The 27,334-nt window shown below is 35.7% G+C and overlaps 1 non-coding gene across 1 annotated transcript; it reads left to right on the plus strand.

Moving 5' to 3' along the window:
* The first annotated feature begins 16,293 nt into the window (after positions 1 to 16,293).
* Positions 16,294 to 16,512, plus strand: LOC126014957 (small nucleolar RNA U3). The gene has a single exon (XR_007497881.1). It is a non-coding gene; the product is annotated as a small nucleolar RNA U3 (small nucleolar RNA).
* The last annotated feature ends 10,822 nt before the right edge of the window (positions 16,513 to 27,334 follow it).

The raw sequence follows: 27,334 nt of genomic DNA on the forward strand, positions 1-27,334 counted from the left end.
CCCCTTCCCACCCCTCGCCCGTATTCAAGACAGACATTCCACTACAATTGTTTTTAAGTTCAGTAAGTTCTATTTTTTTTTCTTAAAGAATAAAAGTAAAAAAGAGTAAAGGTGTGATAGTAGCAAGAGCCATTGTTTGCATAGGTCCAAAAAAATGGGAAAAATGGAAAAAAATCCTTGACCTGATTACTAAAAAAGACCTCACCTCAGTTTATTGGCATAAGATAGACTCTGGGTTCCAGGCAAACCAGACCGTCCAACTCCAGTCATTCTCAAGGTCCAGGTTAAACTTTTTCACACTTTAGCTGTTGTTGGTATCAGATTCTTATATTTAAAGATTCTGGATTCTGTGCATCTCTTTCATCAATGTCAGGCTGATGTGGAGCATCCTCTAGTTTCAGCATACCATTAAATGCAGAGCGATCTGCCCTGCATGCAGACTGTTGCTGAGTCGTCTGGGTGTTGGGAGCACTCTTTGAAGTAAGTCACTGCCAAAGCAGTGGTAGGTCTTCCCTGGTAGAGGCTTGGATCCTGGTAATGTTGAAGACAATTGTGGTTGTTTCCGTAGATGGTATCCATTTTTCAGGTATGTATGGGCGATGCCCATTCTTCTGAGACCTGAGCCAAATCATTATGCCAATGTTCAGGGTAAAAGGCCTAATTACATTACCAAATTTGTGTCCCCATCTCTATTAGATAAGAACTTGTTTGCATATGTATTATTTCCCCATTTTAATGTGCCTATGCAAAAGAGAAGCAATGCCACAAGATACTGTTGATGCATCTGGGGGCTGACGAATAAAGTCCAACATTCCCCGTAACTTGGTACAAACATGAAATCTATACAGCGATACTCTTCTTCCAGTATTGCTTATAAAGCAGATCTCAAAGGGGGAAAATCAAACAATCAAATAACAAATCCAGTGGGCAAAATTGTCACTATATGAGGATATTTGAAAAGAGTTATAGATCTTAAGGGAATACATCTGAGATATACAAGGGAGATACACGTGACCCTTTTATGTTTTAGAAATAGTCAAGAGGGAGGGGGTGTTTACGAGACACCACTTTGGTCTGTTATTGGACAAACGAAGAGAGCATGGAGCCATGTCCTCCACTTGTTGCCTGCTGAAGCTTCAGACTCCCCGAGAGGCTTTTGCTTCCAAATTGCTGGAAGTTGACAGTTCAGCAGTCCCCTCCCAGCCCCTTACATGAACAAGGAAACCTGGGGTCTCTTTTAAATTGCACCTCACTGGAACCCACTTGCTGGGACCCTGAGCAGGTGTCCAGGAATAACCATAGGACGGAGAGGAAGGAGAGAGAAGGCTGCGGGGGGGGCGACCGAGGCTGCATTTTCACCTTCTCTTGGCCAAAAAGCCTACAGCATGTAACGTTGCCATGACGCATTGCCTGCTGAAGCTTCAGACTTCACCCAAAAATTACTGTGAAAGATATGTAATCCACCTTGGCCAAAACAAAAATCATTAGTACAGAAAATGGTTAAATGTGTGGTAACAAGAGATGGGAGTGAGAGAGTAAAGGAATAAAAGGAGCACATGGACAATGTTCAGAAAATGACTAGCAGATGAAACACAATGATATCCATTTATTTCTTATAATGTTCACCAATGCGGTTTTGCAATGGACAGATTTAATAAGGAAACTTCCCTGATAAGTATTAATGCCAGAACCGATTGTGACCCATGTCCCGCACCCCCTTCCTAGGCCTGGTTAAAGCAGCCTTTGGCATGGCGGGGGGGGGGGGGGCTGCCAGACGCCATGCTGCCAGGACCTCCCAGCTCAGCTCCCAGGAAGGAAAGAAGTTCTTCCCTTCCCGAGCCTGAAGGCCAGGAGGTCGGAGCCCTCTCCCCCAGACCCCCCCTTTGAAGATGAGAGGGAATTGGGGCAAGCCTAGGAACACCCACAAACTCCTCCATGACAAAATTTCTAATCTCTTCATTTCTACCTAATTATACCTGCGAATGTAGTATAATATTTATGTCCACAGATAGCAATGGAATATGCAACTGTATTCCATGAACTCCTGTTACAGAGTGCATTAAACTGAATATATTATTGTAATATATATTTTTATATTTTCATTTAGACACCTTGGTTACAAATATGATTGTGGTTGGGTTACAGTCATGTAAAGAACATACCCCTTCACCAGTGCAAAATTCCCATTACCAATGTCCCAAATCTCCCTCTTCCCCACTCCTACCCACCACCCATACTTGAGACAGGCTTTCTACTTACCTCATTCATTCACATTGTTAGAATAATTCTCAATGTAGTTATTTCTCTAATTACACTCATCATTCTGTGTGGTGAGCTTCATGTCATGAGCTGGATCTTTCAGCCCTCCTCTCTTTTGTTTCTGAGAATTATTGCAAAAATGTCTTATTTTTCTTTTTTCTTTTCTTTTTTTAGTTTCTTTCTTTCTTTTTTCTTTTTTTATTTAAACTCCTTGATTACATACATGATTGTGTTTGGGTTTCAGTCATGTAAAGAACACCACCCATCACCAGTGCAACATTCCCATCACCAATGTCCCAAGTCTCCCTCCTCCCCACCCGACCCCCGCTTGTACTCTAAACAGGCTCTCCATTTCCCTCATACATTCTCATTATAAGGAAAGTTCAAAATGTAGTTATTTCTCTAACTAAACTCATCACTCTTTGTGGTGAGCTTCCTGTGGTGAGCTGGAACTTCCAGCTCTTTTCTCTTTTGTGTCTGAAAATTATTATTGCAAGAATGTCTTTCATTTTTCTTAAAACCCATAGATGAGTGAGACCATTCTGCGTTTTTCTCTCTCTCTCTGACTTATTTCACTCAGCATAATAGATTCCGTGAACATCCATGTATAGGAAAATTTCATGACTTCATCTCTCCTGACAGCTGCATAATATTCCATTGTGTATATGTACCACAGTTTCTTTAGCCATTCATCTGTTGAAGGGCATCTTGGTTGTTTCCAGAGTCTTGCTATGGTAAATAGTGCTGCAATGAATATAGGTGTAAGGAAGGGGTTTTTGTATTGTATTTTTGTGTTCCTAGGGTATATTCCTAGGAGTGGTATAGCTGCATCATATGGGAGCTCGATTTCAATTTTTTGGAGGAATCTCCATATCGCTTTCCATAAAGGTTGAACTAGACAGCATTCCCACCAGCAGTGGATAAGAGTTCCTTTCTCTCCACATCCCCGCCAACACTGTTTATTCACATTCTTTGTGATGTGTGCCATTCTCTGTGGTGTGAGGTGATATCTCATCGTTGTTTTGATTTGCATCTCCCTGATGATTAGTGATGTGGAGCACTTTTTCATGTGTATTTTGGCCATTTGTATTTTTTCTTTGTCAAAGTGTCTATTCATTTCTTCTCTCCATTTTTTGATGGGATTAGATGTTTTTTTTCTTGTAAAGTTCTGTCAGTGCCTTGTCTATTTTGGAGATTAGCCCCTTATCTGATGGGTATTGGGTGAATAGTTTCTCCCACTCAGTGGGTGGCTCTTGTATCCTGGGCACTATTTCCTTTGAGGTGCAGAAGCTTCTCAGCTTAATATATTCCCATCTGTTAATCTCTGCTTTCACTTGCTTGGAGAGTGCAGTTTCCTCCTTGAAGATGCCTGTAATGTCCTGGAGTGTCTTGCCTATGTGCTGTTCTATATATCTTATGGTTTGGGGGCTGATATTGAGGTCTTTAATCCATTTGGATTTTACCTTCGTACATGATGATAGCTGGGGGTCTAAGTTCACTTTTTTGCAAGCGGCTATCCAATTGTGCCAACACCACTTGTTGAAGAGGTTTTCCCTGCTCCATTTAGGGTTTCCTACTCCTTTATCAAAAATTAGGTGATTGTATGTCTGGGAAACATTTTCTGAGTATTCAAGCCTATTCCATTGATCTGAGGGCCTGTCCTTATTCCAATACCATGCTGTTTTGATAACTATTGCTTTGTAGTACAGTTTAAAGTTGGGGAAAGTAATTCCTCCCATATTCTTTTTCCCGATGATTGCTTTAGCTATTCGAGGGTGTTTATTGTTCCAAATGAATTTCAAAAGTGCCTAATCCACTTCTTTTAAGAATGTCATGGGTATCTTTAGAGGGATAGCATTAAATCTGTATAATGCCTTGGGAAGTATTGCCATTTTGATGATGTTAATCCTGTCAATCCACGAGCAGGGTATGCGTTTCCATTTACGCGTGTCCTCTCTTATTTCTTGGAGCAGAGTTTTATAGTTTTCTTTGTATAGGTCCTTCACATTTTTAGTCAAGTTGATTCCGAGATATTTGAGTTTGTGTGGCAATATTGTGAATGAGGTTGTTTTCTTAATATCCATTTCTTCCTTATTACTATTGGTGTATAGAAAGGTCATTGATTTTTGTGTGTTAATTTTGTAGCCTGCCACCTTGCTATATGAGTCTATTGTTTCTAGAAGCTTTTTGGTAGAGTCTTTAGGGTTTTCTAAGTAGAGTATCATGTCATCTGCAAACAGTGAGAGCTTGACTACTTCCTTTCCTATCTGGATTCCCTTGATATCTTTTTCTTGCCTAATTGCTATAGCAAGTACTTCCAGTGCTATGTTGAATAGGAGTGGTGAGAGAGGACAGCTTTTTCTTGTACCAGAATTTAGAGGGAAGGCTTTTAGTTTTTCTCCGTTGAGGATAATATTTGCCATTTGCTTGTGGTAGATGGCTTCAACTGGATTAAGAAAGGTTCCTTCCATTCCCATCTTGCTGAGAGTTTTGATCAAGAATGGGTGTTGGACCTTATCAAATGCTTTCTCTGCATCTATTGATATGACCATGTGGTTTTTATTTTTCTTGTTATTGATGTTGTGTATTATGTTGATAGATTTACGGATGTTAAACCAGCCTTGCATTCCTGGGATGAAACCTACTTGATCATAGTGGATGATCTTCTTAATGAGGCATTGAATCCTATTTGCCAGGATTTTGTTGAGGATCTTTGCATCTGCATTCATCAGCGATATTGGTCTGTAATTTTCTTTTTTTTGTAGCATCTCTGTCTGGCTTAGGTATCAAGGTGATGTTGGCTTCATAAAAGCTATTTGGAAGTGTTTCCGTTTGTTCAATTTCATGAAAGATTCTTGCCAGTATTGGAAGTAGTTCCTCTTGGAATGTTTGAAAGAATTCATTAGTGAATCCATCTTGGCTTGGGTTTTGTTTTTCGGCAGACCTTTGATTACCGTTTTATTTTCATCAATGGTGATGGGGGTGTTTAGATATGCTACATCCTCTTCCTTCAACTGTGGAAGATTATAAGAGTCCAAAAATTTATCCATTTCTTCCAGGTTCTCATTTTTAGTGGCGTAGAGTTTCTCAAAGTAGTTTCTGATTACCCTTTGAATCTCTGTTATATCAGTAGTGATCTCTCCTTTTTCATTCCTAATACGAGTTATCAAGTTTCTCTCTCTCTCTTTCTTTGTTAGGTTTGCCAGTGGTCTATCAATCTTGTTTATTTTTTCAAAGAACCAACTTCTGCTTTCGTTGATCTTTCGGATTGTTTTTTGGGTTTCCACTTCATTGATTTCTGGTCTCAGCTTTTTTTTTTGTTTTTTTTTTTGTTTTTTGTTTTTTGCTTTGGTTTTTGGGTCACACCTGGCAGCCCTCACGGGTTACTCCTGGCTCTAAGCTCAGAAATAGCCCCAGGCAGGCACAGGGGAACATATGGGATGCTGGGATTCAAACCACTGTCCTTCTGCATGAAAGGCAAACGCCTTACATCCATGCTATCTCTCTGGCCCCGTCAGCTTTGTTATTTCCTTCTATCTTCCTATTTTTGGGTCCTTTTGTTGAGCACTTTCTAGTTCTATTAGCTGTCTCATTAAGCTACTTAGGTAAGATCCTTCTTCCTTCCTGATGTGTGCTTGCAAAGCTATAAATTTCCTCTCAGTACTGCTTTTGCTATGTCTCATAAGTTCTGATAGTTTGTGTCTTTATTGTCATTTGTTTCCAGGAACCTTTTGATTTTCTCCTTGATTTCATCTCGGACCCACTGATTATTCAGTATGAGGCTGTTTAACTTCCAAGTGTTAAGGTTTTACTTCTGAGTCCCTTTGGAATTCACAAATAATTTCAGAGCCTTGTGGTCAGCAAAGGTAGTCTGCAAAATTTCTATCCGCTTGATATTATGGAGGTACGTTTTATGTGCCAGCATGTAGTTTATCCTGGAGAATGTCCCATGTACATTGGAGAAGAATGTGTATCCAGGTTTCTGGGGATGGAGTGTCCTATATATATCCACTAGGCCTCTTTCTTCCATTTCTCTCCTCAGGTCTAGTATATTCTTGTTGGGTTTCAGTCTGGTTGACCTATCCAGTGTTGACAAAGCTGTGTTAAGGTCCCCCACAGTTATTGTGTTGTTATTGATATTATTTTTCAGATTTGTCAACAGTTGTATTAAATATTTTGCTGGCCCCTCATTCGGTGCATATACGTTTAGGAGAGTTATTTCTTCCTGCTCTACATACCCCTTGATTAATATAAAATGTCCATCTTTGTCCCTTACAACCTTCCTGAGTATAAAGTTTGCATTATCTGATATTAGTATGGCCACTCCAGCTTTTTTATGGGTGTTGTTTGCTTGGATAATTTTTCTTCAGCCTTTTATTTTGAGTCTATGTTTGTTCTGACTATTCAGGTGCGTTTCTTGTAGGCAGCAGAAGGTTGGATTGAATTTTTGGATCCATTTAGCCACTCTGTGTCTCTTGACTGGTGCATTTCGTCCATTGACTTTGAGAGAAAGAATTGTCCTGGGATTTAATGCCATCTTTATATCGAAATTTGGTGTGTCTTTTGGTTAGTCTTGTCTTAAATTAGGTCTTTCAGTTTTTCTCTCAAGACTGGTTTTGTGTCTGTAAAGTTTCTGAGCTGCTTTTTGTCTGTGAAACCATGTATTCTTCCTTCAAACAGGAAAGTGAGTTTTGCTGGGTATAGTATTCTGGGTGAAGCATTCATTTCATTCAGTCTTGTCACAATATCCCACCACTGCTTTCTGGCATTGAGTGTTTCTGGTGACAGGTCTGCTGTAAATCTCAAGGATGCTTGCTTGAACGTAATTTCCCTGTTTGATCTTGCTGTTTTCAGAATTCTGTCTCTATCTGTGGGATTTGTCATTGTGACTAGGATGTGTCTTGGGGTGTTTTTTCTGGGGTCTCTTTTGGTTGGTACTCTTCGAGCATGCAGGATTTGATCACCTATATTCTTTAGCTCTGGAAGTTTCTCTTTAATGATGTTCTTGACCATTAATTCTTCCTGGGAATTTTCTTCCTGGGTCTCTGGGACTCCAATGATTCTTAAGTTGTTTCTGTTGATCTTATCATAGACTTCTATTTTCGTCTGTTCCCATTCTTTGACTAATTTTTCCATTGTCTGCTCATTTGCTTAAAGTTTTTTTTCCCAATCTCTCCTGCTGTATGGAATTGTTATGTATCTCATCTTCCACAGCACCAAGTCTATTCTCAGCTTCTGATACCCTGTCCCAGAGCTTATCCATTTTGTCATTCACTTCGTTTTCTGACTTTTTCAGGCCTGTTAGTTGACATGTTATTTCAGTTTGGAGTTTTTTGATTTCTGTCTTCATATTTTCTTGGTTCTTATTAGTGTTCTGTTCAACTCGTTCCATGGTTTCTTTGAGTTCTTTGAGCTTCTTCCATATTGCTAGTCTAAAGTCCTTATCTGAGATGTTGATTAGTTGGTTGGTCATTATCTGGTCCTCAGAATTGTCATCTTCATTCTCTATGTCTGATGCTGGCCTGCGTTGTTTCCCCATTGTCACCCTTGTGTTTTGGGTTTTTCTACGTGTTGTGGTGGTATTCATTGGCTATATGATGTAGGCTGCACACTCCTCTGGCTCCGCTCTTTCTGAATGGGCTGACTTGCCTCTAAGGGAGGGGAGTCTTCTGTGGATGAAGCCTCACACTGGATGAAATCTTAGGCCCGAGCATGCAACAGAGAAGACAGTCTGGAGAGAAATGCTTGCTTCTGTGATATAGCAGTTTTTAGTGTGGTTTTTTTTCTTCTTGTTTCGATGGTGTTCTTTTCTTAGAAGGAGCGCACGGTCGCGTAGCGAAGCGGAGCCAAAGTGCTCTGCTGGAGCCTCGTTTGCCCCATTCCCAAGAGTTTCACGCAAGAGGACAGTAGACAGACATTTACAGGTAGCACTCACAGTTGGGCCCCACTGGGAGGGCGTAGATTCGTGGCTTTTCCCTGCCTGATGTCCCAAACAGGGGATTCGGCTTCTGCAACAGTCTGCTGGTTTTTATGTTCTGAAGTCCCGCCCTGGAAATGGCCTCCGGGAGAGCAATTTTCTGGAGCCTCTTTTGCCCCGCCTGATGTCCCAAACAGGGGATCCGGCTTCTGCAACATTTTTTGATGGGATTAGATGTTTTTTTCTTGTAAAGTTCTGTCAGTGCCTTGTATATTTTGGAGATTAGCCCATTATCTGATGGGTATTGGGTGAATAGTTTCTCCCACTCAGTAGGTGGCTCTTGTATCCTGGGCACTATTTCCTTTGAGGTGCAGAAGCTCCTCAGCTTTATATATTCCCATCTGTTAATCTCTGCTTTTACTTTCTAGGAGAGTCCAGTTTCCTCCTTCAAGATGCCTGTAGTCGCAATGTCCTGGAGTGTTTTGCCTATGGTGTTCTATATATCTAGTTTCGGTTCTGATATCGAGGTCTTTCATCCATTTGGATTTTACCTTTGTACGTGATGTTAACTGGGGGTCTAAGTTCGATTTTTTGCAAGGTACCACAGTTTCTTTAGCTAGTCATCTGTGAAGGGCATCTTGGTTGTTTCCAGAGTCTGGCTATTGTAAATAACGCTGCAGTAAATATAGGTGAGGAAGAGAATTTTGTTTTTTTTTGTGTGTGTGTGTACCTAAGGTATCCCTAGGAGTGGTAAGCTGGATCGTATGGGGAGCTCAAATCCAGTTTTTGAAGAAATCTCCATATTGCTTTCCATAAAGTTTGGACTAGACGTCATCCCCACCAGCAATGAAAAAAAGTTTCTTTCCCTCCACATCTCCACCAGCACTACTTGTTCTCATTCTTTGTGATGTGCACCAATCTCTGTGAGGTGAGATGGTATCTCATAGTTGTTTTGATGTGCAACTCCCTGATGATTGGTGATGTGGAGCATTTTTTCATGTGTCTTTTGGCCATTTGTATTTCTTCTTTGACAAAATGTCTGATCATTTTTTCTCCCCATTTTTGATGGGATTAGACGTATTTTTTTCCTGTAAAGTTATATCAGTGCCTTGTATATTTTGAATATTAGTCCCTTAGCTGATGGGTATTGGGTGAATAGTTTCTCCAACTCAGTGGGTGGCTAATGTATCCTGTATTTTTTTGAGGCGCAAAATATTCTCAGCTTAATATATTCACATCTGTTTATCTCTGCTTCCACTTGCTTGGAGAGTGCTGTTTCCATCTTAAAGATGCCTTTAGACTCAATATCATAGAGTATTTTTTTTTTTTTGGTTTTTGGGCCACACCCAGCAGTGCTCAGGGGTTACTCCTGTCTGCTCAGAAATAGCTCCTGGCAGGCACGGGGGACCACATGGGACACCGGGATTCGAACCAACCACCTTTGGTCCTGGATTGGCTGCTTGCAAGGCAAACACCGCTGTGCTATCTCTCCGGGCCCTATCATAGAGTATTTTACGTACATGTTGTTCTATATACCTTATTGTTTTGGGTCTGAAATCAAGGTCTTTAATCCATTTGGATTTTACCTTCATACATGGTTTTAGCTGGGGGTCTGAGTTCACTTTTTCACAAGTGGCCAGCCAGTTGTGCCAACACCACAAGTTGAAGATCCTTGGTCCATTTAGGATTTATTGCTCCTTTGTTAATAATTAGGTGACTGTATGTCTGGGGAACATTCTCTGAGTACTTAGGCCTATTTCAATGATCTGAGGGCTGTCTTTATTCCAATACCATGCTGCTTTAATAGCTATTGATTTGTAATACAGTTTAAATTGGGGAAAGTAAGCCTCCCATATTCCTTTTCCCAAGGATTGTTTTAGCTAATCGAGGGTGTTTATTGTTCCACATGATTTTCAGAAGTGTTTGATCCACTTCTTTGAAGAATGTCATGGTTTTAGAGGGATCACATTAAATCTGTACAATGCTTTGGGGGGAGTATTGCCATTTTAATGATGTTAGTCCTGCCAATCCATGTGCAGGGTATGTGTTTCCATTTCCGCTTGCCCTATCTTATTTCTTGGTGCAAGGTTTTATAATTTTCTTTGTATAGGTCTTTGTATAGGTCCTTCACATCTTTAGTCAAGTTGACTCCAAGATATTTGAGTTTGTCTGACACTAGTATGAATGGGGTTATTTTATTAATGTCCATTTCTTCCCTATCATTATGGTAGGTGTATATGGTATGGTGTATAAAAAGACATTGAATTTTGTGTGTTAATTTTATACCCTACCACATTGCTCTATATATTGATTGTTTCTAGAATCTTTTTGTTAGAGTTTTTAGGGTTTTCTAAATAAAGTAACACATCATCTGAAAACAGTGTGTGAAAATTTGACTTCTTCCTTTCCTATCTGATTAACTTGATATCTTTTTCTTGCCTAATAGCTATAGCTAGTACTTCCAGTACTATGCTGAAGAGGAGTGGTCAGAGAGGGCATTCTTGTCTTGTACCAGAATTTTGAGGAAAGGCTTTTAGTTTTTCTCCATTGCGGATAATATTTTCCAATGGCTTGTGGTAGATGTCATTAACTATATTGAGAAAGGATCCTTTCATTCCCCTCTTGCTGAGAGTTTTTATCAAAATGGTTGTTGGACCTTATCAAATGCTTTCTCTGCATCTATTGATATGATCATGTGATTTTTACTTTTTTGTTGTTGATGTTATGTATTATGTTGGTAGTTTTATGGATATTAAACAATCCTTGCATTCCTGGGATAAAACCTACTTGATCGTATTGAATAATCTTTATGATGAGGCATTGGATCCTATTTGCGAGGATTTTGTTGAGGATCTTTGCATCTGTGTTCTCCAGGGATATTGGTCTGTAATTTTTTTTTTTTGGCAGCATCTCTGTCTGCTTATGGTATCAAGGTGATGTTGGTTTCATAAAAGCTATTTGGAAGTGTTCCCATTTATTAAATTTCATGAAAGAGCCTGGTCAGGATTGGTAGTATTTCCTCTTAAAACTTTTCAAAGAATTCATTAGTGAATCCATCTGGGCCTGGACTTTTGTTTTTGGGCAGACATTTGATTACTGTTTTAATTTTCTCAATAATGATGGGGGTGTTTAGATATGCTACATCATCCTTATTCAACCATGAAAGGTCACTCTTCCTGTTCCACAGTTCCTTTTATGACTTCCTTACCCTCATCCATCACCATCTGTTTGTACAATGACCCCTCGAATCCCTGCAACACTTTCTATCCATATATGCTTTTGTAGACTGAATTTGTATTTGTAGGCCTTCCTTAGACAAGGGTTCCCTGTCCTATCCTGGTTTCTTTAAGTTTCAACCTGCCATCTGTGAGGACATAATATCTCTGCCTGATTCTTCCTTCTCTCTGGACCTCACGTGGTGCAAGACCTAGCTGACTGCCATCAGTTTGGACATCTGCAGAGATAGTAAAGGGGTAGAAGAATGGTCAAGAGAAGACATATCTTCCTTGCCAGGAGACTTTCTTTTACCTGCTGCCATCTTCTATTTCCAGCCATTTCATTATATATATTGATGACACTTTTATAATGGGAGGGATTTAAAGTGAACAATAAATTCACCTAATTTTCATCCTTCCACAGTATTCAAAATCAAAATAAGAAGCCTGATTTTAACATCAGCCTCTCCAATCTATAACCATAGTGATTAGTCAGAATTGGGAAGACCAACTGTGAGCTTTATAGAAAGAAGTTAAATTCTGTGATTAGTCCAAAATAAAAACACCTCTCAAATAGAAGCTAGTTAAAAAGTCTTGTTAAAAGATTGAGATATCCAGAGAAAATAGTTTCACTCATTCTCTAAAGAGTTATGCCTGCTCCTATTTCCCCATTAAGCTACACAACTGAAAACTGGAAACTCCACAGTAATAATGGATAAAGAATGACCTGGATTATGGATAAAGTAGGAATACTTCTGCTGAAGGTTATTAGCAAAGAGGATTTGTTAAGTTTAGGAAGTTCTGGCTTGTTCAGTTAAAGAAGTTCTGACTGCCCCTTTCACTGACCTTCTTAAGTGGCTTATAGTCCGTTATAAAAAAAATTGATAATATTATAGAAGATGGAGAAACAACCTCTAGTCTTAAAGGTATGTGACCTTTCTCAGCAGTACTAACTTAAGCACAAGAACAGGGGATAAACCAGAAAAAAAAAAAAGACAAAACAAGGCATACTATAAGGCCAGACACCTAAATTCTTCCATCAAGATTGAGGCTGGCGAGTAACAAAGTTGATGTGAATAAGTATAAGTACTTTCATTAACATTTCTGAGTGTTGCCATTAAACTATTTCAATAATGATTTTGCCTGGAATGGGGTGACTCTTCCTGTAAGAAAACTGAAAAAATGAAAACATTACATATATGGTGCATAATTTTAGTTTTGTAATAACAATGAGGTGAAAATAAAGCTTTCAAAAGTATTTTTTTTATCTCATTTTACCTTTTCCTCTCTAACTACCTCTGTATCATAAATGCAGTTCCTACCTCTTTTTGGGGGGCTTTATGAAAAACAAAAAAATCAGTGAGTCAATTAGTCCTCTTATTTTATTGCCAAGCCACTTTTAATTCTGCTATTATTGTTGTGACTGCTTGATTATTAAACATGGAATTGATGGATCACATATCCAACATCTCTCCCTTTTCTTAGATGTGTACCTTCATTCTGCACTGTCAACACTTTCTCTAATATAGAATTAGTAATGTGAAAACTACATTTGTGGGTTTTTTAAATATATATATGTGTGTGTTTGTGTGTGTATGTATGTATAGCCACAGTTTATAAAGTCTAGCTACACCCTCTAGAGACTCTTTCTTTAAAATCTCAGTTGTATTAAAGGGATATTTTGTCATGAAGTTTGAAAGGCCTATCATCAGAAATTCTTGGGGTATCACCCCTAAAGAAAGAAACCTATTATTCAACTGATACAAAGTTACATAATATTCAGAGCATTTAAATTTAGTTATGGATAAATTGAAAGCTAATAACATTTTTATAAAAGTTTTTGGACAATTATAAAAAATAAAGTCTACATTTCACATTCAAGAAGATACCAGGTTTCTCTTCTTGTTACAGTATAGTTATCTAAATTATCACATATTTTTCTGTTTCATCTAAGCTAATTAAATTTTGTTTGCTAATATGACTTCTGACTATGATCTAATTAGAACAATTTTTATTGAGAATATATGGTCTCTTGTAATCTTACACTGTTTAAAAAAGTTCCTAAAATACTGCTAATTTTCCAAGGATAAATTTTGCCAATGTCTGTCAATTTGGATGGATTTAAAGTAGCCCTTTACTTACTTTTCTTTTGCAAGTATCTTTTTTAGACAAAAGAAATAATATTTAGAGATGTGGAACACTGTGAAGTAATTCATCAGGCTTTTTTACTGGTTTTGAATCAGTTTTTTTTATTTATTATTTTTAATGATCACATGAGGAAAGTCAATTATTCAGTCTTTGTTATAAATGAGTATAACTGACAAAAATTCAACAGACTTCTATTTATTAGTTTCAGCTAAACTTTAAACTCCATCACATTCCTAAGAACTTGAATAGCTGGATCAATTTTCTCAGTTCTTTCTGATTCTAATGAGCTATGAATAAGTTGATTTGAAAATAATCCTTCATTGTTAATTGTCTGATCATTGACAGGTTCTCTTTATTCATAATTACATGAAGTTTATGTTCTAAATGAAGGTTTATTTTTTCATGACATTCTGAGGTTTTGAATTATGTATATGTACCAATTAGTTTGGATTTGAGAGATTATTTTAAGATAGACAGATGTCTTCAATTTACACAATATAAGAGGTGACAAAACCTATTAACATTCAAAGCTATCAATTTACTTTATCTTTGTTCTTTAGCATTTTCAACTATGATCAAAAGTAACTCTTTTGTTTGCTTCCTTTTTTAATGAAGAAATTGTAAGAAAAAAGAATGGTAGCTTTATATTCTTTTATTACAATAACATTTTATGAGTTACATTAAGACCGTTAAATCTTAGTTTTTAAAATATATTTTAATTTAATTAATTAACTAGTTAGTTATTTAATTATTGTTTTAGGGCCATACCCAATGGGTTCTCAGGACTTATTTCTGGTAGTATGCTCAGGGATCATTCCTGGTGGGGCTAGATGTAACATATATCCTGCTAGGTATTAAAAGTAGGTCAGCCTTGTTCAAGGCAAGCACAGTGCTTGTGGTATTATCTCTCTGGCCCTTGAATATTACTTTTATTGTGAAAGTGCTTTACTATAATAAAATTCTGTGTTTTTAGTAATCATGAATTATTCTTGCTAGTTTCTTATGTTTTACTCATATTTCTAAGCATCACTTTGTGGTGCTTGACTTAAATCTGATACTTAGAGTGTCTTTTCTTTGTTCCAAGTTGACTTTTATAGGGTATCTTCCAACCTGAAACAAGGTAGTTTGTATTATTGCTAGGGGAAGGGTTAGGAGTAGTTGATGGTCTTTTCCAGGACTTTGTTTTGCTGGAGCTTCTCTGCAGAAAGTCCGGGCTTCTCTTGGCTACAAGGTTACAGCATAAATGTCTTATCTGTGAGAAAGTAACTTTGCAAAGTACCATCCCAAGAACTTGGCTTTATAACATCTCATGAACTTTGATTACTTCTAAAGAATTCATACCTGGGGGGTGAGGATGGGTACCTTGATTGCCTACCTGCCACTTCATCAAAGGTTTTTTTTTTTTTATTCTCTTTTTGTTTTTCTTGTCAGGTGTAGTAGATGTGCTCATGTTTTCAGAGTCGTTATTTTAAAATCTACCCATCTAAATCACTCTTCATTATACTCACATTGAAGTCCCAAGCTACACCTGAAGTGTTCTGATTATAGCACTAAAAATAAGAGCACAACAGACCTTAAACTTGATCTGAAACTGTTCTAGCAATGCTTGGCAATTTGTTTACATCTTTGCATTTCAGTATGGCTTTACTATTTTATTTTTGATAAATGTGAGGCCTATAATTACTGGCAAGATTATGGACTAATGTATCATTGATAATGTCTGATCTAGGTTAAATATTAAATAATTATATATTCCAACACAATTGTTTTTGAAATATAAGAAAATTTATTATAAATGGGATGCAAGACAACTTTAGTTTTTGTGACATTTTACTCTACTTTAAACTCATTTTATATAAATATAATTATATATATATTATTTTATATAAATTAAGGAATTTATATATAAATCCAATGGAACTCAAGACACTTTTAACTAGGATACTACTTCCTAGCACATTTCCTTAATTACTATGAGCAACTTCAAAACTATATATCAAAAAAATATTTAGGGTGAAATATCAAATTCTTAAATATTGGAAAAAATTAAAAGTATGCTTGCCAGCATAGTTTTAAAGTTTTCTTCTAAATTTTTCTAGGTAATTTGCATGTAAATAAAATATATGTTGTTGGAAAAAGCAAAATGGTTATGTTGTCTAATAAGCTTTCTTTGTTCTAAAATAAAAGATTATTACAAGAAAGTAAGTCAGTTTTTAATTTTAGAAAACTATTACATTTTAAATATTAATTGTAAAATATCATTTCCCATATGTAAATATTTCTGTGAAAGAAAACAAAGAAAATGCATTCAATTTGTTACAACAAAAGTAATATGCCTATATTGCAAACATTAAAACATTTTCTTGAGAGGCCTTAAAATAGTTCAGGACCTTGGGGAAATCTCAAGTCTGAATATGTTTTAAAAGCTGGAGCCTCAGATTCATCCCAGGAATTCCCTATTTCCTTCGTCACAACTACAAGGGACTCTCAAGTACCAATCTGATAGTTTTTCCTGTAGTGTGAGAGTTTTTCCACCAGTGTGATCAACAAACAATGACTACTTAAAAATAAACAGAAAAAAAAAATTGCACTTTTTTATAGTGGAAAAAACTAATGGCAATCTTTCTCTAACTGGTTCAAATTATTAATGATAGTGCAAGAAATGTTGGTCTTTGATTAGTTTTTCAAATATTTCAAAACATTTCTTAGGTCATGTGAATAAGCAAAGATAAAGAGTCAAGAAAATTATAATGTAAGACTATATTTTCAGGGATAATTTCTGTAGTATGTGACTAGAGAAGTTTCTCTGATCATGTAGAGCACCGCACCCGAAGCCAAGAGGAGGAGCCAGAGCGTCCTCTCCTGAATGCTAGGCCGGCTCTAGACGTTGCTTCTGCGACTGCCTTTGGCTTTTGATAATCGTTCTTCCCTTCCTTTGGAATGGGTAGAGGGAGAGGATGCAGTCTGAGTGGTTACGAAAAAAAGTAAAATTATTATGTGAAACTCTTAACTACAAAGTAATTTGTATTAATATGTAATAAGCTATAGTGATTATAATTATATAACACTAGTTACTCAAGAATAATTGATTAATTATTTAATTAATTATTGAATAAAAATGATTTATATATACATTATGAGGAATATAAATTAATATTTTAATATATATCAGTCAGATATTGTATTCTGCCATTACATATAGATTGGCAAGCAATAAGGTAGCACTTCAAATGTTAAAATAAATTTAATAAAAATATGTAACATATTAAAATAAATTTCCACATGAACTATACTAAAAATAAAACCCAAGTGAATAATTTGAAGAAAAGATTAAACATATATGCATAATAAATCTTAAAGTATTGAAGTCAGGAAATCTTTTAACAAATTATAAGGGAAAGTTGTGTATATATACATTAAATAGCATTTGTTCATTAAAACTGTAAAAACTATAAATTTTATTAAGAATAACTTTTAAAGAAATGAACATATGTTATGGTACTAATATATATATTGAGTTTTTACATTAATTTGTACAACAGTAGAAAATAAGAAATAAAACAATAACTGTAGTGTCACCAGATAATAAATACAAATGACAAATAAATGTGTTCAGAAACTGCTTAGCTATGCTAGTATCCAAAGAAATAAAAATTTCAACAATAAAATGTTTTTCTGAAATTTAAATGGATAAAATGAATAATTAAAAGAGTGTTGGACAGAGAAAATTGGATAGTTTGGTATTTCAATGGTATGTAGGTATAAAAATTGGAATGACATTTCTGGAGGGCAATTTGTCAGTGCATTTCAAATACATTAAAATGTGCATATCTTTTCACCAAAGATTGCCACAGTTGGGATTTGATTAGATGTACAAAAATTGTCTGTTTTCAAGGGTGATCACAATTTTATTTCTTTTTATGTGAAAAGTTGTAATGATTTTAAATGCAAAGATATATGAGAGATTGCATTTTGGCTGATACAATTATTTCATGTAGTCAGAGCTATTAATTATTTACCACTTGATAATATTTAGTAGAGTTCTAAAATGTATAAAGCTAAAGAAATGTTCCTGTCGGATATTTGAAAAGCAGGCTGAAAAACAATATGCAAGATGATTCTCAGTACTGTTTTGCATCTCTCTGATGATTCATGATGTGAAACATTTTTTCAACTTTTGTCCATCTGTGTTTCATCTTTATCTTTATCTGTATTGTTATCTTTTCATTTGCAACTTTTGACCATCTGTATTTTATCTTTGAGGATGTTTCTATTCATCTCTTCTCCCCATTTTTGATGTGGTTAGATTTTTTTCTTGATAAGCTCTGCCTGTTCCTTATATAATTTAGATATTAACCTCTAAAAAGAAGGGGATTGGATGACTAATTTTTCTCAGTCTATGAAAACTCTTGGTTTTGAATACCACAAAAAATAAGTAAAACCATTGCTGGCAAAAATGCAGAAAGAAAAGGATTTTCAATTCTCTGCTGGTGGGAATGTAGACTAACTCAGCTTTTTTGGAAAAGCAATATGGTTGTTTCTCAAAAATTGGAAATTGAGGCTTAAGGGCTGCAGCATTAAAAGGAAACCTGCACCTTCTTGTAGGTAATGGGAAGGAGGGGACCTGAGGGCAGGCAAAGATCAGTGAGATCACAGCCATTATCAGTGTTTAAGGGCTGTGGCACGGGAGGAAGAAGAACTGAGGGCAGACTCTTACTAGTGCAGTCACCATCATTGTCTGCGCTTGGGGGCTACAGCGTGGAGAGGGGCACTGTACCTTCTCAAAAGTAAGGGGAGAGAAGAATCATCCCCACTTAGGATCTCACTCCAGAGAAAGGACCTAACCCATGCCACAGGTGAAAAAGGAGGGCTGAGACCCAAGGGCAGAACACTCTCAGCCACCAAATGCAAAATATATTGGTAAACTAAGAAAGACACTAACAGCTGAAAATATAGAGAGAAATAATAGCAAGTTTCCAATTCCATCAAAAGACACAAGTCTAATAGATGAGGATCTAAAAGTAGCAATAAATGCCATAGCAAGGAATCACTACCCAACAAAATTAAGAAATCCATAGATAAAAAGTTCAATCAACTCAAAGAAGAACTTTCACAGAAGATGAGAGAATTCATATAAATGGAATTAAGGAAAATAAAAAATGTCTTAGCAAGCCAGAATAGCAGAATCACAAGTTGAAATATCTCATAGAAGAACTTGAAGATAAAATACAAACCAAAAATTACAAAGAAGCCAATAGGGAAATAAGAGATAAAGCATTGGAAGAAAATGTTGGGTATTTAATGAACAAAGACAAAAGAAATAATCTAAGAATTGTAGGAATACCAGAAGTTGGGAAGAACAAGTAGTGAGGGAAATAATAGCAGAAAAATTTCCCACCCTCTCTAAAGAGGCACCAGTACAAATTAAATAGGTCAAAAGAATCCCTAATAAAATAGACAGCAATAAACCAACACCAAGAATATAGTAATCCAAATGACAAAAAAGAGACAGATAAATTCCTTAATGCAATAAGAGAGAAAAAAAATTCAAGTACACAGGAAGGAACATAAGACTCAAATCAGATCTCCCATTTGAAACATTCAAGCAAGAAGACAGTGGAATGACATATACAAACTACTGATTGAAAGAAACCTCCAATCTAGAGTAATGTAATGACCCTGCAAAACTCTCACTCATATGGGAGAGAGGACCAAAATCATTCTCAGATAAAAAATAATTCACATTATTTGTACTAACCAAACTTACTCTAAATGAACTACTCAGAGATGAGTTACACAATCCAATCATCCACTTGTAACAACAACCACCCTACACAATACAATTGCACAACAACCCTCCTTGTCAATAATCTCCTTAAATGTCAATGGACTAAACTCCCCTATTAAAAGACAGATAGTAGAGAATTGGATCAGAAAACAAAAACTGGATTTCTGCTGCCTACAAGAAACAAACCTAAAAGTACAGGATAGATACGGGCTTAGAATAAAAGAATGGAAATCAATTATTCAAGACAATGGAAAACAAAAAAAATACTGGGACAGTCATTCATATATGAGACCAAATTACATTCAACCTCAAGAAAGTGATCAGAGAAAAAGAGGGTCACTACTTACTAATTAGTGGAACATTAGACCAAGAAATGCTAACTCTGGTTAACATTTATGCACCAAATGCAGAGCCAGAAAAATATGTAAGGCATTTGCTCACAAACTTAGAGAAACATATAGAAGGAAATGTGATAGTAGTAGAGACTTCAACACACCATTATCACCACTGGAAAGATCCACTAGACAGATAACTAGCAAAAATATATGAACCCTAAATGAGAAACTAGATGAAGTAAAACTAATGGAGTTATACAGGGCCCTCCACCCCAGAAAGCAGAATATATATTCTTCTCAAGTGTACATGGAACCTTCTCTAGAATAGACCATGCCTTAGGATATAAACCTAACTCGCACAAAGTAACAAATATAAGGATTATTAGAAGCACCCTATAAGATCGCTATGCAATAGAGATCAAGAACTACTGTAAAAAGAAGCTGTGGAAAAATCTAACTCCTGAAGATTAAACAACATGGTGCTCAAAAACAGTTGGATCAAAGAGGAAATCAAGGAAAAAATAAAATTATTTCTTGAGACAAATGATAATGAAGAGACAAATTGTCAATATCTGTGGGACACATCAAAAGCAGTAATTAGGGGAAAACTTATATTAATATAAGTCTTTGTCAGGAAAAAGGAAGATGACAAGATCAATAGTGTAAAGGGATACTTTAATTATCTAGAAAAACAGCAGCAAAGAAAACCAAACATAGTCTGAAGACAAAAATAATAAAAAAAAAACAGCAGAAATAAACAACATAGAAACTAAGAAAACTATACAATAATCAATGAGACCAGGAGTTGAAATTTTGAAAGAATAAACAATATATATATATATATATATACACACACACACACACACACACACACACACACACACACACACACACACACACACACACCGCTGGCAAGACACACCAAAGAAAAAAGGAAAAACACCCAAATAAATAGAATCACAAATGAAACGGGAGAGATTACAGCAGCTCCTCAAGAAATCCAAGAGATCATGGGAATTTATTATGAACAACTGTATACAGGTTAGAGAACCAAGAAGAAACTGACAGATTTCTGAAAAAATATCATCTTTTGAAACTTAATAAGGAGGATGTAGAAAGCCTAAACAGGCCAATCACATTGAAGCAAACTAAAACAGTAATTACGAAACCCTCAATAACAAAAGTCCAGGACCATATGGTTTTACAGGTGAATTCTATCAAACATTCTGAGAAGAATTACTACAATTGAGCCTCAGGCTCTTCCAAAACAATGAAAAGATTGGACTCCTTCCTAAAACACTTTGTAAAGCTAATGTCACACTCATTCCCAAAGATGGCAAAGACACTGCCAGGAAAGAAAACTACCGAACAATCTTACTAATGAACCTAGATGCAAAAATCCTCAACAAAATCTTAGCAAACCGAATCCAACATTACACTGAAAAGATTATACACCATGACCAAGTGGGTTTCATCCCAGGGATGTAAGGATGGATCAACATATGCAAATCAGGTAACATCATACACCACATCAACAAGAAAGACAAAAATCACATGATTATATCGATCTATGCAAAGAAGGCATTAGACAAAATCTAACACCTATTCATGATGAAAACATTCGGCAAAATATGGCTGGAAGTAACCTTCCTCAAGATAGTTACAGCTATCTATAAAAAGCCCACAGCCAACATTATCCTTAATTGTGAAAAATGAAAGCATTTCCATCAGGAACTAGGCAAGACTGTGCACTGTCTCTGCTCTTACTCAACATAGTTTTGGAAGTTCTAGCAATAGCAATCAGAAAAGAGAAAGAAATAAAAGGAATACAACTAGGGAAAGAGGAATTCAAACTATCTCTTTTTACAGATGATCTGATATACATCTAAAACCCTAAAGAGTCCATAGCAAAAATTCTAGAAACAATTAACCAAAACAAAAATTTTTCAGCTACAAAGTCAGAAAACAAAAGACAGTAGCATTCTTCCATACAAATAATGAAGTAGAGGACAAAGGGATTAAGGAGCCGATCCCATTTAAAATAGTATCCAAAAATATCAAGTACATAGGAATCAACCTTACCAGAGATGTGAAGGACCTAAACTATGAAAACTTCAAAACACTTCAGAAAGTTTCAGAAATTGAATAGGAACCAAGGAAATGGACGAACAACTCATGCTCATGGGTAGGTAGAATCAACATTATTAAATGACTATCTTACAAAACACTCCATGATATTGAGAATAAAGGCATCATCAAGGAGAAAACGGCACTCTCCAAACAAGTGGAAACAGCGATGAAAATATGGGGATATATTAAACTGAGAAGCTTTTGCACCTCAAAGGAAACAGTGCTCAGGATACAAGAGCCACCCACTGAATGGGAGAAACTATTCACACAATACCCATCAGATAAGGGGCTAATATCCAAATATACACGGCACTGACAGAACTTTACAAGAAAAGAAAATCTAACCCCATCAAAAAATAGGGAGAAGAAATAAACAGACACTTTGATAAAGAAGAAATACAAATGGTCAAAGGCACATAAAAAATGCTCCACATCACTAATCATCAGGGGGATGCAAATCAAAACAACTATGGGGTACCATCTCATGCCACAGAGATTGAAACACATCACACAGAATGAGAACAAGCAGTGCTGGCAGTTTGTGGAGAGAAAGGAACTCTTATTCACTGCTGGTGGGAATGTTATCTAGTCCAACTTTTATGGAAAGCTATTTGGAGATTCCTCCAAAACCTTGAAATTGTGGTACATATACACAATGGAATATTATGCAGCCATCATGAGAGATGAAGTCATAAAATTTTCCTATACATGGATATATCATGGAATCTATTATGCTGAGTGAAATAAGTCAGAGGGAGAGAGATAGACACAGAATAGTCTCACTCATCTATGGGTTTTAAAAAAAATAAGGGACATTTTTGCAATAATCCTCAGAGACAAAGAGAGGAGGGGTTACCCCTGATTAAGCTCTCAGAAATTGCCCCTGGCTTGGGTGGACCATATGGGACGGTGGGGGATCGAACCGCCGTCCTTCCTTAGCTAGCACTTGCAAGGCAGACACCTTACCTATAGTGCCACCTCACGGGCCCCATGACACCAATTTTTTAACTTATTTTTACTGTATACACTTATTTTTCTTTTCTCTTCTCTGTTATATTTTGTTTTCCCTTTCTCTCTCCTAATCTATATCTAAGCTAATTATTTATCTTTTCTTAATTCAATTATTTCTTAAGAGCTCCGACCCATCTTATGAGGGCCAGGCCTCTAAAAACAACTTAAAAATAGATCACTAAGTTCTGTCTTTGTGTAGGATGAATTTGTAGACCATGGACTGCTCTCTGAATGCCAAAACTAAATTGTAAACCATCCATGCCTAAAGTGTATATAGCTCCTCCTATATACTATCCCCCGCTTCAGAAATTATTTTATTCTTTCATCTCCTAATCCAGATCAGATATCCCACCTTATTTAACCTCTTTACCCTCAGTTCTTAACTCATTAGTACCTAGAATGACCTCCTGCCCCAATAAGCCACCACCCAGCTCCCAAAGGGAAAGGACATCCTCTCAGCCCCACATCTCCTGCCACAGCAAGAAATTACAACCAACATTCCTGCTGACTCTTAATTTGTAGCCCTTCCTCTCACTCCCCTCATAAATGTGGACTGTTGCATGATACCGGATTCAGCTCCAGAAGAATCCCCAGTGCAAGGACTCTACCCAATCCGTTACTGTTGCAAATCATTTGTCCAACTCAACAAGATGAAGTTGTGTGATGAAAATGAGCCCTGAATTTCACCCCCCACAAGTATATCTCAAAAGACTTATTGGGAAAGCCAATATTCCCTTGATATGTTTAATGCCACTACAATACATCATAGTCTGTTTATTCACAAATGTAAGGTAGCCTCTTACATCACAGTTTTAATTACTTTTTTAAAACTTAAATTTTTTATTTCATAATTTTTATTTAAATTTAATTTTATTTAAATTTAAGTATATTATTTCATAATTTTTATTTCATAATTTTTTCTTTAATTTTACTGGTTTGGTTCTGCTTGATACTAAAACCTACAAGAAAAAGTCTTACCTGGGATAATATCTCACTTAAATTTTTAAAATTTAAAATTTAAAATCTCATTAATTTTTATTTCATTATTTTATTTACATTTAATTTTATTTAAATGTTATTTAAATTTTTATTTCATAGTTTTTATTTAAATTTAATTTTATTTAAATTTAAATATATTATTTCATAATTTTTATTTCATAATTTTTTCTTTAAGTTTACTGGTTTGGTTCTGCTTGATACTAAAACCTACTAGAAAAAGTCTTACCTGGGATAATATCTCATTTAAATTTTTAAAATTTAAAATTTAAAATCTCATTAATTTTTATTTCATAATTTTTATTTAAATTTAATTTTATTTAAATGTTATTTAAATTTAAATTTTTATTTCATAATTTTTTCTTTAATTTTACTGGTTTGGTTCTGCTTGATACTAAAACCTACAAGAAAAAGTCTTGCCTGGGATAAAATCTCAGGTCAAAACTGGGACACAGAGATGGTGTAGACTGACATTCTTATCCCCAAATGCACAAGCAATATAATATGGCTCTAATTCTTTTTGCACAGAAATAATAAACTGGGGAAATTTTTAGAAACAAGCTTTTATCTACTAGAGATAAGAACATATATATGTCATAATACAGGGGCACCTCACACACTAAAAATGTGTCATGTGGACCCAACTTAGACTTTATGTAATCAGACAGTGACCATCTAATCTCAAGCCCCAGATCCTAGACATAGAACTGACACAGTTCTCTGCAATAACACCAGGAACCAAACTTCTTCTGGGAAAGTCCAAATACTGCTCTAACACCAACTTGCACAGATTTTGATATGACATCTTACGAGGAAACAGTAAATTGATCTAAGAGCAATTTGTACAATCTCATCACCTAATGGTAAAATGAAATCAGAAGACACGTCATCCTTTGATCTGAGCAAAAACCAAGATTGCTAACTACTGAAAACTGACTTTGACAACCATAACTGGGCAGAATTTATCCTGGAACCAATAAGAAAGACTCTAGCCTAGGTTTCAGCCTATGATTTTACAATAACAAAGATCTCTAATTCCAGAGGTCTGACTTTGACAACTACTAGGGAGTAGAACTTCTGGAAACATAATGAAAGATTCTATCATAGACTTAGTCCTAGGATCTGTGTAAAAACCAAGACCACCAATTATAGAAGACTGATTACAACAACAGTGATGGAACAGAACTTCTAGAATCATACTTTATCTAAAGCTTTATCCTATGACCTGTGCAAATACCAAGAGCTTTAGTTACAGAGGCCTGATTTTATCTTCCACAACTGAGCGGAAACTGGCATCATAAAAAGTCCTTGTAAAAAGAGCATGTACTGAGCCTGTGGATGTTCTCATGACAGTATGCTTCAAGGGTGGAGGAACCCTGTATCTTTTAGACCAAGGGAACTAATTCTAACTTCTCCAATATTTACTGTGGCTATGCAAACAAAACAAAACAAACAAAAAAAAACCAGCCCTCCTTGATTTTTTTCTTTTTCATTCTGTGGTTATTGTTAGGTTTTTTTCTTTGTTGCAGTGGTGTATTTTTTATTTTTGTATTGCTGGTTTTGGTCTTTTGATTGTTTTCTTGTTTATTCTTGTTTGTTTTCATTTTCTTGTTTTTTGTTGTTTGTTTTTTTTTGGTTATGTTTTTCTTCTTTTACTCTTTCTTCTTTTAAATTGATATTTATAACCTCTAGATGGACTCCTCTTGGTTTCTTTCTCTTTATTTCCTTTCATACAGAGTCACATAACTTAAATCATCAAGCAGTGCTGGTGGAGATATGGAGGGAAAGGAACTCTTATTTACTGTTGGTGGGAATGCCATCTAGTCCAATCTTTATGGAAAGTGAAATGGAGATTTCTTCAAAAACTGGATTTGAGCTCCTCATACTATCCAGCTATACCACTCCTAGGGATACCTTAGGTACACAAAAATACAATACAAAATTCTATTCCTCACACCTATATTCATTGTCATGCTATTTACAGTAGCCAGACTCTGGAAACAATCAAGATGCCCTTCAACAGATGAATAGCCAAAGAAGCTGTGGTACATATACACAATGGAATATTATGCAGCTGTCAGGAGAGATGAAGTCATGAAATTTTCCTATACATGGAATCTATTATGCTGAGTAAAATAAGCCAGAGGGAGGGAGATAGATGCAAAATAGTCTCACTCATCTATGAGTTTTAAGAAAAATAAAAGACATTTTTGCAATAATTCTCAGAGACAAAAGAGAGGAGGGCTGGATGGTCCAGCCCACAAAATGAAGCTCACCACAAAGAATGATGAGTGAAGTTAGAGAAATAACTACACTGAGAACTATCATAACAATGTGAATGAATGAGGGAAGTAGAAAACCTGTCTAGAGTACAGGTAGGGGTGGGGTGGGGAGAAGGGAGACTTGTGTCATTGTGATGGGAATGTTGCACTGGTGAAGGGGGATGTTCTTTACATAATTGAAACCTAACTACACTCATATTTGTAATGAAGGTTTTTAAATAAAGACAACAATAAAGAAACCATGTGATAGATCTCACAATGGAATATTATGCAGCTGATAGTAAAAATAAAATAATAATATTTGCTTACACTTAGAAGGATATTGAAAGTACAATGTTGAGTGAAATGAGTCAGAGGGAGAGGAATAAATATAGAATATATATACTCAACTTGTGGGATATAAAATATATATAATATAGTAATAGTTACCAAAGACAAAAATTGAGGAAGAGAAGGACTAGTCTATTGTGAGAAACTTACTCAAGTAGGTGCAGAGTACATTGGTCACAGAATGCACCACTATTCCAATTATAGTTGGAAATGATCACTGTGGACAAGAACTGGGTACCGAAAAAAGTTCAAATGATACATACATATATATATATATATGACACCCCTTCAATAATAACATTGCAAACTACAGTGTCTAAAATGAAAAAAAGCAGAAAGGGAGAGAGAGGAAAAAATATCTGCTATAGTGCCAGATAAGGGAGAGGCCAAAGTGGTGGTGGGAGGGAAACTGCGACATCAGTAACAAGAAAGGTGTAATGGTGAAATAATGGGAATACAGCTAATTAGATATTTGAACTAATATCATAAAATATAGTACTCAAAATTTTTGTTCACCAAATCTACTAAGGGAATTCACAAATTTAAATATAAAACCTTATATTATTCAAAGTTCTCAGAGATGTAGAAGCAAAATTGATTGATCTATATCTATAATTTAACTGTCGTTATATATTATTATATTAAGAGTACCATGATTGAGGAACCGTTAACTTTAAATCTCATATCATAGTTTAGCAGTCTGAAAGCAGGAAAATTATGTCTTTACATTTAAATGTCTTAACTAATTATACAAAAATTTAGTCATATCATAAAAATTTGTCCATATTTCTTAGTCCATTGACTTAGATAAAAATTTAATTAACACATTTTGTGGCAATATCCAAAATGACTGAACAAAAACTGTGGTATAAATTAATTTTCATTTTATGATGTAGGTTTTTTTCTCAAATACTTCAAAATAA

The sequence above is a fragment of the Suncus etruscus genome, chromosome 7 (assembly GCF_024139225.1).
Source record: "Suncus etruscus isolate mSunEtr1 chromosome 7, mSunEtr1.pri.cur, whole genome shotgun sequence".
NCBI lineage: Eukaryota > Metazoa > Chordata > Mammalia > Eulipotyphla > Soricidae > Suncus > Suncus etruscus.